Genomic DNA, 10,431 nt, shown 5'->3' on the forward strand with positions numbered 1-10,431 from the left:
TTCCAGCCTTTCAATGGGGGTCCCAGCAGACAAAAAACTATTCCTTCATGCGGCTACAATTTTCTTGTTACTGTTACTTTTTATTACTTGCCTTTGTATGCAGACCCTCTTATACTCAAATTCCAGTCTCTCAAATCAGTGCCTGGTTGCTAAGGTAATCTAGTAACCAGATAGCTGCTGAAATTACAAACTGGACCTGCTACATTTAAAGCTAAATATTTCAAAAACTACAAATAATGCCAAATGCCAAATTAAAGCAGCGCTTGGTGTCTTTTGGGTTGACTACAAGACTTTGTGTGAAAAGCACAGCAAGACTATAATGTATGTAATATATAGGTATAATGAAAGCTTTTGGTAGTTTGCTGGACCTTACTACTCCTAATCTTGTAAATATCTTTTCATGTCTTAAAAACAAAAAGAATTTTGAGATAGGGATTGGAATAGTTAGAAATTAGTTAGCAGTTCTAGATTTTAATTATATTTATTCTTTTCAAACAAAAATATTTATTGTTCAGATGGATCTATATTAGTGTATTAGTGGTTTTAGAGTGAAAAGCTTTAGATATCATTGAAAAGCTTTAGATATGAACTCCAGGGGGCACATTTACTAATCCACGAATCCGAATCCCGAATGGGAAAAAATCGGATTGGAAGCGAAAATTTTGCGACTTTTTCGTCGCAGTCGCGGTTTTTTCGTATTTTGCGCAATTTTTTCGTTGGCGTCACGACTTTATCGGATTTTGCGCAACTTTTTTGTCGCCGTTGTGATTTTTTAGTATTGAGAAATTGTAAACGGCGGAAAAACCAATCCGATTTTTTTGCGACAGCGACGAAAAAGTCGCGACAATTCACGAAAAAAGACGTGACAGCAACGAAAGCAATGGAAAAATCACAAAAATACCGATCATTACGGAAAAAACGCATTCGGACGCTTGTGGATTAGTAAATGTGCCCCCAGGTGTTGATTATTATATAAAGGGTAGGTTTTCCTTTTGTTAAACTTGTGTGATCCTTATGTTGGGTACATTTGTGTTACTCAATTGACTGAATCACTTTAGTCCATACATAATAGCTGGTTAGGACGTCATTGTTTCAGTTATGTTAAGTAACAGCTCCTAATCATGTACTTCAAATCTGCCCTAATTGGCAGGTGTTCAGTTGTGAAAATGTAAAGGATACAGGAGAGATAAAGGACAGTTTGGTTGGATCCCGTTGCAGATCCACCTTAGGGAAAGAATATTAATATTATTAATTCTACTTCTAGCTGTAGTGCGATGGTAGAGCATTATTATGTGGTCAGAAGACCCAATATAACTGGGTTGTGGGGCTCTACCCCTCTCTTCAATTCAAGAGGTCTTGTTAAGTTGATAGGTTGTCCACAAGCATACTCAAGTAATACATGTTTAATTGGCACTTACACCAAATATATACTCTTGTCCCCCACAACAAACTGTATATTTATGCAGATTTACACTAAGGTGAACATTGCTTTTAAGTTGGGGACCAAAACCCTGTAAATGCTGATTTAGTCAGTGATAAGTTTAGTATAGTATACTCCAGTGTAAAAACAGTCAATGTTACTTAGCAAGGGTAGTTCCACAAGCAAAATTTGCAGTTTAAATCTGCATTGTCCTGCATTGTCTTTTGAAGCCAATTTATTCCATAACTTACAACATCTGATTTATTATATCAATGTTTTGGTTCTGGTCTGGAACCTTACTCAAGAGTATATATATACCTTGAAAAAGGTCCCAAATGGGACTAAAACGTCGGTTATACATGCAATAAACTTGAGATTGTTTTGAACTATAAGACCCTTGGTGCTGGCTGTCTTTTATTTTATATTATATACATATATATAATAAATATATATATTTGTGTGGTGGAAATGTAGCTTCCATTTAAATGTGAGGCAGTTTCCTCAGTAACTGTGAGTGGGATTTTGATCACCAATAACAAAACATCCTGATAGGAATGCTTTGTTATCAGCATAAATATACTTTTATTAATACTATTACAGGGATAGAATCAGCCAAAAAAAAACATTTGTTTGAATTGGGACTGAAATAGTAGTTTCATATTAAAAAGTATTAAAAAGTAACATATCTAATACCTGCTATGGTTTTTAAGCAAGGGACCCTTGCTCTCACTTGGCTTTCAGTGTAATTTGACTTCAACACCAAACAGATGCAAAATTTGCGGGGCAAGTCTTTATAGTTAATATTGTCATAAATACTAAAATTAGTTTTGTTGGCAGTCACCCAGGTATAGGACCTTTGTTCAGTTTGGACCCCATAACATAACTTGTTTGGTCCAGAGTCTAACAAATAGATCACAGTAGTGGCCTGTGCAGACCAGTAGGGATCAGACTGCATCTGCTCCTCAATGCTTTCCACACCCAATAAGATTTTCAACTTGCCTGCTAAACATCTTGCTGAAATGCATAGGAAGATATGGATACTTTGTATTCCCTCTTAATCCCCACTAAATCTTCTGCCCTAGTGATTGAGTTGTACAGTTTCTATAAATAACCTTGCTGAGTCCTCTACATCCTGTCAAAGTAAATTATATGTTTGCCTTTTGTTTGTAAACAAAATGGAGTAGTGATCAAATATGTCATTCTGCCATAGAAGCACTGAGTATTCTTTACATTTCTCTGCTTTTGTCTGGGTTAATCACTTTGCATTTAGCAGAAATAAGATTATGTCTACCAAATTAGTATGTACTTTTGACCTCATAAAATCCATTTTCCACAGTCATTTTAACTTCCACTAAAAACAACCCATCTGAGCTGACTGCTAATTAAAAACCCATTTCTACACTGAACAAATAGCTTGTTTATTATAACCCAAGCTCACAGAATGAAAAAAACAGAGTGGAAACACTGAAAATAGCTTATATTTTAATGTTATATATTTATCTATATATGGTTACATTTTGTATTACAGTCTCTGATTTTATTTTTTAGCTTCCATTCAAACATTTCAGCCCTTCAGTAAAAATAAAGAATGCTGATAGGATGCCAGGATGTCATATTTTTGAAAACCTTTTGTACATAAATGTATAAAAACAAATATATAAATACTTATTTGGGAATTCCTTCTGTTTACTACATTTCGTATAATGGTCAGAAGTTCTAATATTTTTACATATGATTTTCCAAAGGCATGAACATACATTGCAATCACTCATTGATTGTCTATCCTTATGTTCGCATTAAATTGGCTATGCCACCTACAGTATTATCTTTATGACATATTATAACTCAATCAATAAAAGCAAATCTCACCTTGTGTATATACTGTCTATTGTCTTAAGCCTTAGCACATTTATTAAGTATACTGCAGTTGCACTATACCCATAAAATATATACAAGGTAATGTAATAAAAGTAGGTAATGGGAAAAAAATTCAAAATGCGAACATTTATTCCTTTGCATGAACAAATTTTCCATTGTGCAAATTTTTAAATGTTATTTTTAATGAGTTTTCATTTTTCTCTAACCAATGGCAAAATACAATAACAACAAACTTCAGTTGACGTCAGTACAGTACATCATCAAGACAAGTGTTTAGTAGAGCAATGTAATACAATCAGGCATACAACCTCATGGCAGGAGTGGCCCTGCAGGGTACCCAGGCTCGTTCAATGTAGAATAAAATTGGGAAACAGGTTTAGGTAGGTCAGTGCTGAATACCATTTCTTTTATCTGTCGACCAGTGCTATCTATTCAGGAGTTGCTCTCTTAAAGGAACAGTAACACCAAAAAATGAAACAGCTTTAAAGTAATAAAAATATAATGCACTGTTGCCCTGCACTGGTAAAACTGGTGTGTTTGCTACAGTAACACTACTATAATTTATTTAATAAGCTGCTGTGTAGTCACGGGGGCAGCCATTCAAGCTGGGATAAAGGAGAAAAGGCACAGGTTACATAGCAGATAACAGATAAGTTCTGTAGAATACAATAGTGTTTTATCTGTTATCTGCTATGTGCCTATGCCTTTTCTCCTTTGAATGGCTGCCTCCATGGCAACATAGCAGCTTATTTATATAAATTATAGTAGACTTTCTGAAGTAAACACACAACTTTTACCAGTACAGGGCAGCAGCACATTATATTTTAGTTACTTTTATACACTTTCATTTTTTGGTGTTACTGTTCCTTTAAGCTTTCAAGACAAGTCATAGTTGGACCTATCTGAAAAAATATCTTATTGAGTAAACAGAATTTAGCCTTTAGGGTGTCAAAGGGGAGCACATGTTTAAACACTTGGCCCAGATATGTAGTTTTATATTTAGCCGATACTTGCAGACTGTCAATAGAGAGCAAGTAGGGGAGTTCAGGGAGTTATGCCTAGGAAAGTGAAGCAGTGCAGTTTTCCATGTTTGTGCCGTTGCTTTTATTAACAGAGTTGTAACTGTAAGTCCCTTGGTTCTTGGTGCAAAATATTTTTTAGGGCTTCATAAGAACCAGTTGCCATAGTCTATATAGTATTAGCAGAATTATGAGTGGATGGGAAGACAGGTAGTTACAGTTTTTTTGGCCAGGGAATAGGAAAGAAAAAGTTGTTATGGGTATTTCCCTCTGCTAGGCAGCCAGGAAAGAAGGCGGAAAAAAAAACAAAGCTATAATAGATACTGAATAGAAAATTATTAATTCAGAAATCTAACTGAACTAACAAAACTTACAGCCAAAATTGGGACTTGGAAGAGGAAAAGATATCTCACATGTAATATTTGATATATGTATTGGGAGTAACTAGAGTTTTTGCCCTGAAGATAATCTCGGTCAGTACCCCTGTCTTTGCTGCCCAAGAGACTGAGATGCTACAAGTTCAGTGAGCTCTAACTCCTGTTGGTGAATGTCTGCCCTGTTCCTGATAGGCCTTGGAGATGGTCTTTACAACCCAGAAACTTAAGGTGGGCTTGGCCACCAGTTCTCCCTTTTTTCCCCATAAAGAGGTGGTGTAAGGAGGATCCATTGACAAAGCACAATAAAAAATGTTTTCAAGATTAGGAACCACAATGAGATTTTATTTAAAGGAAAACTGTACCGCCAAACAATGTTATATATTGCATAAACAAGCTCATATGTAAAACCCTGCTTCATCTAAATAAACCATTTTCATAAAAATATACTTTTTTTAGATCATAGAATTCACAGTACACAAAAGCCAAGGCACACATACATGCTAGGCCACATCAGCCAGTTAATGAACAGAGATCTGCCTGTTTGCTTCCACACTTTTTCCTGTTACAGTCAGAGCTGCATTATTTCTGGTCATGTGATCTCTGAGGGAGCACACCGCCCATGTCTAAATGGTGGATCAAGGGAAAAGATGCAAAAGAGCAATATTTACTGATATACATACAGTTTTCCTTTAAAGGTTCAAATGGAACACTAAAACCCATGTTTTCATACCTAATGGGAGGTTAAATATACAGGACAACTTGAAAAAATTCCTCACAAGAATTTCTGACAAAACTGTTACCTGATCTTTGAGAGTGCTCTAACATAGGCCCTTCTCTTTGGCACCGATGGGGAAAGAGGATTGCAATTCTTCTAAGATGCATAAACACTGAAACAATCGCAACTTTTATGGTATTTAGACAGAGGGCTCTGTTTTCTTCCCTTGATAAGTGTAATTACTGATTCTGAACATCCATGCTGTTTTAAAATCCTCCTCTCAATCTTCAGACCATTAGTTTTAGGCATTTTTAGACATTTGGGTACCTCCAGGTACTAATAGATCTGGAATCTGAGACAGATCTAAAGGTTCTTGTTTTGACAAACGTCTCAACAACGGGAACCAAGGCCTTCTAGGAAAGCTGGAGAGAATGTCCTCCATCTTCAAATATAAGCTCTTCCACAAAACACTCTCATTATGATTGGAAAGACATAAGCATACAAATTTTGGCCAAACAAATTCTACGCTGGAGCCCACAGAGTAGGGGTACATGAAAAGAATTTTGGAAGTTTGGTGTTGTGTCTCCTGTGGACAGCCTCAGATGAAAATTATACAAGCAAAAGCCACCGGCTTCAAAGCCCACTCCTTCCTCAACAGGAGATGCCTGTTGGGACATACTGGGCTGTAATATCAGTAGATGTCTCTGGGCCCAGTCCATTATGGGCCTTGGTTCTCTGAAGTAGAGAGGAGCTGTGAGTTTTCCCTTGACTGACATGGGACAGAGCCAAATCATTTTCAGACCTGATTTGGACCATCGAACCCTTCTAGGAGAGCCTGATAAATGGCTCCAATATGTTGGATGGAACTTGAGACAGATTACTCCATGAGCATAGAGGCCCTGTAAATGGGATTCAGCCAAGGTTGGTCTTCCAGAGTAAACCCCAGATGGAGATTGCTGGTTATCTGTTGCCAACTCTCTGATGATATGAATCTTATGGGGACACTCCTGTATCAGAGGATTCCACTGTTCAAAAAAGACAGCAGAACAGGTCTCATCTTTCACTTGGTCCACTTGACTATAAGTGTTGTTGATGTTAAGAGAGCTTATTACCTCCCTCACTGAGACTGACACCTTCTGTACAAACAGAGAAACTATGAGAATATGTTAAATCTTCTCCAGGAGATTTAGGGGCTTTAAGTCCCACACATGTGTCTGAGCTCCTAAATAGATAAAATGAGAGAAAGATTGAGAGAAGACCAAAAGGTAAGCAACATAACTGGAATTCAAGACCAAAGATATAAAACCAAAGGCATGATCTGGAGCATCTTTTAAATCTATTAATGCAAACCAATCTCCTGGATGAACCAATGTTTTTATCATGGCCAAGGTCACCATTTTGAATGTTTGCTGTCTTAAACACTTGTTTAGTCTTTGGAGATCTAATATTGGCCACAGATCTCCTGTAGATTTTTTGATTTGAAAGGTGAATAGAATCCTGTTCCCTGCTCTGGGTTTATGAACATACTGTAACCATATTTTTGCTTTTCTTTTGTCAGGGAACTACAGTAGACATGAAATGTTTTGAAACAAGCTTTTTGCCAAATTCTAAACAATAATACATAGTATTATTAGTACTAACATAATAAGATAGGTCGAAAAAAGGCATATATGTAATTCAAGTTCAACCATCTGAAGCCTCCCTAATTTGCCACAGAGGGGGACCAGTCCCTGGATCAACTTGTACTAAGAGCTATCTCCCATATATTTCCCATTCCCTCACTTGCTAAAAAGCCATCCAACCCCTTCTTAAAGCTATATAATGTATCAGCCAGTACAACTGGTTCAGGGAGCGAATTCCACAACTTCACAGCTCTCACAGTAAAAATCCTTTCTAAATATTTAAACAGAACCTCCTTTCTTCTAAACAGAATGGATGCCCTTGTGTCTGTTGGAAGGACCTACTGGTATGACTACCCTCCCTAAGTCATTTATGAACAAGTTAAACAAAAGTGGACCCAGTACAGAACCCTGAGGGACCCCACTGAGAACCTTAACAACCACCCTCTGTACACGATCCTGTAGCCAGTTTCCTACCCACGTGCAAATGACTTCACTAAGACCAATAGACCTTACTTTAGAAAGCAGTTGTTTGTGGGGAACGGTATCAAATGCTTTGGCAAAATCCAAATAGATCACATCTACTGCACCCCCACTGTCCAGCTTATTACTAACCTCATTATAAAAAGCAATTAAATTGGTCTGACATGACCTGTCCTTCATAAAGCCATGCTGATTACTGCTCATAATGCCATTATCCAGTACAAAATTTTTATATGTGATCCCTTAACAAGCCTTTAAATAACTTGCCCACCACGGATGTCAAACTTACTGGCCTATAATTGCCAGGCTGAGATCTTACTCCTTTTTTAAATATAAGAATGACATTAGCCTTCTTTCATTCCATAGGCACCATGCCAGATGAAAGTGAGTCTGAGAATATCAGAAACAGAGGCCTCTGGGAAAACTGACCCTAGCTCTCTCAGTACCCGAGGTGTATTCCATCTGGCCCAGGTGCCTTGTTCACATTACTCTTGTGTAAACATTTAAGCAAATTATCCTGTGTCAATCATTAACTAGTTAGAGCTGAGGCAACAGTGCATCTATTGGGAGGATCTTGGCACTCTGGCTCCTCTACTGTATACACAGAAAAGAACTGGTTTCGCACATTTGCCCTTTCAATATCCGCTATAACAATATTGTTACTATAAGTCAATGTGGCTACACCCTCATCCTGCATCTTTTTACTATTAATATACTTAAATAACTTTTTGGGGTTAGTTTTAACCTCTGCCTGTAACCCTCATTTCCTATCTTTGCCTTCTCTTTAATCTAATCTATTTGAACGGTGGTAATTACCCAAGGCAAGAAGCCCCCACAAGAGGAGGGCTTTTAACTAGAAATAAGGTATGGAGATCAAAATTACAAAAAGACCCCAGATCTCCAGCTCCCTCGATAACAGGTCCCATACCTGTACTAAAATAAGAACACAATAAGGCACACTTTTATGTCTATATAAAACCTGGCAAACTACTAGTTGATCCAGAGGGGGAAAAATCCTGACTTCAAGATGGCAACCAGTCTAGTCCCTGGAACAACTTGTACTTAGAGCTTTTTTCAATAATCCTGTATATCATCCAACCCCTTCTTGAAGGTATCTAATGTATCTGCTAGTATGACAGGACAAAAATTCTACAACTTCAGAGCACTCACTGTAAAAAAACCTTTTCGATTATTAAGATTGAACCTCCTTTCGTTTAATCAGAATGGATGCTCTTGTACCTACTGGTAAAAACCATTAGAGAGATTATTATATGATCCTCTTATATACTGTATTTATACATAGTTATCAATATTAATATAACCCCAATTCCACAAGTTTGCTGTCTAGGAGTCACATTTGACTCTGCTCTCTCTTTCATTCCCCACATTCAAACACTCTCTAAATCTTGTCGGTTTCACCTTAAAAACATCACTCGCATTTGACCTTTCCTCAAAAAATTCTCATCCACGCCCTTGTCATATCTTGTTAAGATTACTGTAACTCACTGCTCTGTGGGCTTCTATCTAAACTGAACCCACTCCAATCCATTATGAACAGTGCCGCCAAACTCACAAACCTCTCCTCCCAGTCATGTACAGGATTGAGTGTATATGTACATGTTAACTGTTTTGTCTTTTTTACCCCTTTATTCTGTAAAGCACTGCGTGAACTGATGGTGCTATATAAATATTAATAATAATACTTTGTGGGGAGTTAGAGCTCAGCTACAGCACTAATTTTTTTTTCATTCCTCTGAATTGTTAATTCCTACTGCAAATTTACAATGAGTATAAAGTATTTGAAAATGTACTTGTGCAGTGGTATGAATCTTTTAAACTCATAAGAAATTTTTTAATATGAAATGCCCAATAATATTTAGCCCTTGGTAAAAAATTGTTGGGCAAAGATATATTTATCTCCATAGGGTATACATCTTTCTACTGTATAGAATATGTTCCTTGTCTTGACATGATGCTGTAATTCCAAAATTTTGGTTCTCTGGGCGCCTCAGCTCCTAATTATACAAATTTTCAATAATCCTGTATATCATCCAACCCCTTCTTGAAGGTATCTAATGTATCTAATGTAAGAGAGATTATTATATGATCCTCTTATATATTTATACATAGTTATCATATCCCCCTTAAAGGAGAAGGAAAGGCTAATAAAGAGTTAATCCCAAGCTGCAGGCATACCTTCAGTTGTCTCAATAGTGCCCTTAAGTCTCCCCATACTTCACCCGTTCAGAAGATCAGAAGCCAAACAGAAAAAAAAACTGCTGAGCTGGGTAGAGAAGATTCCCATAATGCATCGCTCCTTCAAGACTTGGCGACTTGTTACTGCAGGCGACGCATGCGCACAGGGCAGGAGCATCCGGTTGCCATGGCGACGCAGCATTGCCGAACTCTGTGACAAGCAGGTGGGGGAAGCGGGGGGCAGGTGCTGCGAGCGGCGGAGGGTTTGTGGCAGGAGCGGAGGGGTTGGTGGAGCTTGGGGGGGTTTGTGGCAGGAGCGGGGGGGTTTGTGGAGCTTGGGGGGGTTTGTGGCAGGAGTGGGGGGGTTTGTGGAGCTTGGGGGGGTTTGTGGCAGGAGCGGGGAGCTGCGGAATCTTTGTGACAGGAGCGGGGAGCTGGCTTGTGCTTTTCAGCCCATACAGACACGCTGGACAAGATGGTGGCGCCGTTCACTGAAACAAGTATGTAGTTTGTAGTATGTGTATCTCTGTAAATCTTTCATTAGGCAAGTCAGGAATATAGCGTTTTTACACAGCAATAGTAGTACTATTTAATAGTGTGCTTAATAGATTTTGACTTTCCTTCTCCTTTAAGTTGCTCTTCTCCAGCATAGATTGGGGATTCCAGAATGGTTCCCAACAGTTTGATATTCTCCACATATATTCAAACTTTCCTGACAGTATGG

The sequence above is a fragment of the Xenopus tropicalis genome, chromosome 4 (assembly GCF_000004195.4).
Source record: "Xenopus tropicalis strain Nigerian chromosome 4, UCB_Xtro_10.0, whole genome shotgun sequence".
Lineage (NCBI taxonomy): Eukaryota > Metazoa > Chordata > Amphibia > Anura > Pipidae > Xenopus > Xenopus tropicalis.